We start from the raw sequence: 6,000 nt of genomic DNA, 5'->3' as shown, positions 1-6,000 counted from the left end.
TCAAATAAGCTGTTGCTTGTGTAGCTTTTCTTATTTTGGCTTCAAAAGTCAGCTATGGGTATGGATTTCAAGCTTCCTTGACTGTGCATAGCTTATATTTGGTGTAATCTTTCAGAACAAATGCATATAAATGCAAGAAAGAGCAGCAGCAAAGATGGCTAAAAACTACTATTAAATATAATTCTAAATAAGATCAGCTAAAACCATGTTGTAAATGTGTCTATTCCTATAAACCATTGTTCAAAAAAGACAGCTGATGTGAGAAAATGTAAGTCAGTGAAGATCGAGGAGTTTCAACTCATCTTATACCAGCTCAAAAGAGAAGTAAACTATAGACAATGAAGAGCTGAAAGTCTGTTCTATTTGCTTAGTAAGATAGCACTAAAAAAAAAATATCTCTAATCTCTTGCTGTTACACAAAAAACATATTCAGAATGTGCTACAGATTTCATGTTTCAGGCAGCATACGATTTCCTAAGACTATATATATACACACACACACACGGTTTTTTTTCTTGGTGCAGCACCAGAAACTCCATAAGGGAACAAAGGCCAGTAGTAAATTTCCAAGCTCATTTTAAGAGGCTTTTGCTTATCTTGCATTGTTTTGTTCTTTGTTGTCTCTCTCAACGGTCTCTTGAATGAAACACTTAACACTTACAAGGGTGACGTATTTTCTAGCAAGCAAGCAGTGTATGAAAGATAACATTAAGCACAAATTGTTGACTTCGTGCAAATACTAACTCTGATCTTTGGGAGGGTGAAAGAAAAAGGTCTGTTTGTATGACGGTGCAAAGCCCTTACTGTAAACACTGCACATCAGGACCGGTTGCTGTCACGTACTGTACGTTAGTAACTCTGTACCACCACACCTGGGACAAGGAAGCAGTCGAGGCTGATGAGCTGCTTTTGCTGGGTTTCTGGGAGCTTCTATCTGAAGAAGGAGGAAGCTGTAAAATAAAGGATGACTTGAAAAAATCACCTTGAGTTGAGCAGTACCCAGAAATGCTCACTGAATGGGATGAGTTGTGTAGGTGTCTGCAGAAAACCAACAGGCAGACCTGAGTCTGGATCACTAAAAGAAGCTCTTGAAGAAGGGGCAGAAGGCAGATTGGCACTTAAGAGAGTTGTCTGAGAGCTGAAGGTTGAACAAACACGCGTGGCCTCAGCCAGTGAGACTAGAAGTACAAAATAACCTAAGCTGGTCCCCTTCACAGAGGGTCAGATTCTGGCACGGTGATGCTCTAGGTGAGCATTTCAGTGAAAAAAAAAAAATTACTCCTCCTACTAATCTTCTGACCACGCTGAGCTGTGAATCTCAGCCTCGAGCAAAATGCTACTGCCTCAGCCTCGCTGTCTCTCTCTTACTCTGGCAGCTCATGAAATATCCTAAGGATGTTTCACCCTGTGAAACATCTTCACTCACCGTTGCCACTCGGAAACTGCTAATTGCCAAGCCATGGCTCTTAATGAGTCCCATGGTATTTACAGAGACACCGTTCATTTGGAGTGGTGTTATCTTGCGGTTAGTGTTCCAGCATAAGCAGTACTGAAGCCCACCGGGGCATACCTGACAATCACCGTTTTTGTCACCGGGCACTACAGTTGTACGACAACTACCCTGAAAATTCAGGTCAAAAATATCATTCTTGTTAGAAAGAAAATGCAGCTCTGCCACAGGTGTACCAAGTAACACTTTTAGATTGTTTTTAATTGAGATTTGTCCAACCTGTCCTGCATTTTCACCTTATCAAAACCAACACAATCCAATCAAAATTGGCGCTCTCATACTAACTTCTGAGAAGACGTGGTATATTGCTGCTGTTCTCCAGATGTACAGCATCTGAAACTGAAATAATTTCTCAGCTTTTATGTAATGATAGTTTAAACAGATTTCTCATGAGACATATCAGAGTCTTTGTAAAAAAAAAAAAGGCTATTATCTTCTAAATACACTTTTCTGGATCTGTATTTACCATTCTTCACCAAATCTATTTCTTCTTTGCCCATTTTTAGAGTACTCAAAAGACCATGAGAAAAAAGTTCATGGTAAATGTTAATCCTAACAAGCAGCTTCTCCATTCAGGACAGGACATGACATAATAGCTACTGATTTGCTGATGAACTCAGATTCAAAACACCCCATCGTCTACTCAACACCTACACCCAGTGGGGCAGCAGGGCCTGTGTGAGGCCTAGGTCCGTTTCACAGTCCTTGTTCCCACTTCTGCCCCAGTGAAGACAAAAGCATTGCCTTCTGTGCATATAAAATAAAATAAATATAAAATTTTTATATAAAATATAAAAGAAAAAAATCTATGCCAGTCTGAACCATCCCAGATAAAAATACTGAACCCAAAGCTCTGCCCAGATCTTGCTCCTGCCAGATTTCCTGTTCAGTTTTACTAACATAGGAGATTCCACTCAAATAAACAACAAAATATTTATATTTATGCAAATGGAACAAGTTGCAATGTAAACTTCTGAAGTTTTCTTGTGTGCTTCAAAACCAATAAACAGTATTTTTACTTTGAACCTTCTATCTCAAACACTACAAAAAAGATGCCTTTCAAGTGAACAAATAAAATTCAAATCAAGACAGTACATGCAGCGTGTTTCATCTTCTACCACATTGTAAGGCAGCAAGTACAGTGCTATAGCTAAGCTACACACCACTAAGACCAAGATTTTGTAGTAAAAACATTGACAGACCCTTAACTATTATAGTGCCTCCTGGCAGAACTATAATTAGATTGAATGTAACTATTAGTCATCTTAATTAGTATACACATTCCTTGTTTAGCACAATAAAAATTACAAAGCAAGGATGCCACTTAATTAGGTGACCTGGGAATTGATGTGTACCTATATCTCACTTTTATTTTAAGTATCCTTACCAAGATTAAATCTAATATTTATAGCCAAGTCTGAGTATTTATACGGCTCTCCACCTGTACATAAAATCACCTGTTTAATTAATATATATTAAATACCTCAAGGGCATTTCTGAAGTTATGCTAGCAGTTCATTTGGAACTGTATTCCAAGGAAAGAAATACATCACAATTTTAGAAACTCAAGGTTAATTGCATATTCTAATAAGTGTCTTACATATCATAAATTTAAAAGAAAAGCAAGCGCATTCTGTTAAATCCCTATCATCCTTCCAGTTCTCCTGATGATGCCACAATGTTTTCCTAGCGCAGTGCTTGGACCTCTTTAAAACCTCTGCCAATGGGACTGTCTAATACCTCCACAGTTGTAGGGAGAAAGGAAAACAATGTCAGATCTGAAGTCCCACTGAGCTTCACCCAAACCCAGCAGCACAATATCCACATAGGACAAATATTAAAAACTATCTTAAATGTGCCTGACAACATCAAGCTGTGCACCTGCAACTCAGGACCTGTCTGTGGATCCGTCCGTCAGTGCTCCCACACTGTCACTCTGTTTTAGGACACAGGTATACATGCAAAGAGGGCGCATTCGCCCCACGGCCAGCAGTAAGGAGGAGGAGTTGGAAGTTTTGGAAGAAAGCAAGCAGGCCATTTCTTGAGTATGATGAGGTAAGACCTCTACTAAAACCAAACTCCTATGTGCTGAGAACTGGAGCTGTACTTTCTGCTCTGTTGTGACTTTGAATTTACCCACACTTTCCTCTTGGTTCCTTGCCTTCTCTATAACTTGCAGGAGATTCACTTGGGAAACTGGAAAACTGTTGGTGCTTTTCTATATTATACTAGAGCAAAGACACTCACCAGCACGAGGCAGGATGCAACGGCCCTTTAATAACCCTTGACTGGCTCAGGTAGCTCTAGTCTTTTACGTCTAACCGACATTTCAAAAATGCTGGTAATTCAAATCGTTCAAATCATAGGAAAACACAACAGAAATCACCACTTCAAATACCAGTTTTTGATCATCTAACATCGCGATATTCACTATGTTTAGCACCAAGCCCTCAAACACACTTCCCACCTGAAATTTCTGCAGATCACAGTAGAACTGAGCAGCAACATGCTTTTATTAGAGAGGTGGTTTTAAGTGGGAATCTCATCCATCACACAGTTTAAACCAGTGGAAATTTGGTATAAATAATCCCTGGTACTACGAAACCCTCCTGCATTTCACAAGTACTCTAATTTCTGCAGTGCTAACAATCCCCTGAGAACATCTAGGGCAGTAGGCAAGCCACCTGGGGACTCTGGTCTGATTTCGAGACTCTGTATTCACCTCAAAGTAGCAGAGCAAGGTGTTCTGTACACTTTCCCATTGCACAGGTCAGCCAAGGAGTTATTTATCTGAATCTTAGACCAAGCTAGTGGTCTAAAATGAGACCAGGTGTTGGTTTCATAGCGTCAAAGATGCTACAGATTTGTTATTATGGTTAATAATTTTAATTGCACCGGATTTATACACAGATTTCTTGCAAACAAAATGTACCCACTTTGCTGTACACAGATACACCATATACAGCAGAAGCTACAGATTAAAGCAAGCAGCTGAGAGCCTCTAGCATGCACCTCTAACTGCATGAATGCAATAACACCACCCTGTGTTTAAGCCTTGAGTAGGCAGAATGCCTTTTGGTTTATCTGGAGCGCAATATAGCGCACAATAAACAGCTTCGATCTGATGCAACGGCATTTCACAATAAAACTGCTGCTCAGAGCAAGAGCCCACAAGAAAAATGAAGACAAAACAAAAATGTCATGACATTTGGTATAGAAACCAAACATACTTTCTTGCCAGGTACCTGCTGACATTGCCAGACTTTAACCTCCTCCCTCCAGCCCAGAAAGCCCACCACAGCAGTTAGCAATCTGTTCACACCGTCATTAAACCGATTATCCCTTAGTGATGGAAAAGTCTCTACAAATGCCACAGTGCCACTGCTCTGTGACAAATCCCGTTCCTTCTAAGTGGTGAGCATTTAATATTTACTATCCCCAGATTAATTTGAAGAAGAAGAAAAGAATTAATGAAGAAAATTGCTTCTGTAGGCAGACTATGGTAAATATCAATATATTTCATCAGAGCTCCTCTTTCATTAGTTCTAGACCAATTACATCAACTATTTCTTCTCCAGGATAATTTTTCAAGCTATTAAAAAACTGTGGAAAACCCAAAATTTTCTCTCGCTTCCTCATTGCAAAGGACTTTCAAATGATAATTGTTAAAGATATGGGGAGAATGGGAGAGTTACCGTTTGCTACAGACTAAGAGACTTGTCAAAAAATGTCGAAGAGTTAATATTCAAGGCACCCAGCAATAGGAAACAAGAGAGTTTAACTCATATAAAAAAATCAGGACAACAACAATAGAGGTGCAGGAAGTAATTTTTCTTACCATGACCGTTTTTCTTATTACTTCTACTTCACCAGACTGGAAATGCTCAGCCCACAGGCTCCCCAGTAAATCTTTTTGGTAGCTGCATGAAAATCTTTCATTGATGTGGCTTTAAGGCAATGGTGTCAGGCTGTCAGGGTCCAAATCCTTCTGAAAAGATGCACTGTGCTGGTGGATTCCTTGCGCACCCATGAATAGCGAGAACAGGCGATTACTGTAAATGCTTTGTCCATTATCTCCAAGTAGCCAGACACTTCTATTAAAATTATCTGGAAATGTGTTTAACGATGACAGATAAAATGATGTTGCAGGGCTTCAGCTTAGGGACACACAGAAGTTGAAGTGGGCATCATCTGTCCAACCTGATGAAACAGCACAAGTCATTCTGCACTGGATCACGTTATATTTGCCAGATTTCCTTCACAAATGATATTCTGTTGAAACAAAATGAAACGAATGAAAAAAGTAGAAGGCCAAAGTTCACGAGAAACTAATGATGCCATGGAGAAGAGACACCCGAGTAGGCTGTGAGAGGGACTTAACTGATCAACACAAAACTCAGCAAGTATTCACCTGTTTTTTCCCCTAGGTGAACATAATTCTTGTGACTGTAAAATTTAGCCTGTAGACGGTGCGCGCCTACCTGTCCACG

Source organism: Falco punctatus, assembly GCF_963210335.1.
Source record: "Falco punctatus genome assembly, chromosome: 4".
NCBI lineage: Eukaryota > Metazoa > Chordata > Aves > Falconiformes > Falconidae > Falco > Falco punctatus.
The sequence above is the reverse complement of the archived record's forward strand: the minus strand, read 5'-3'. Positions refer to the sequence as shown.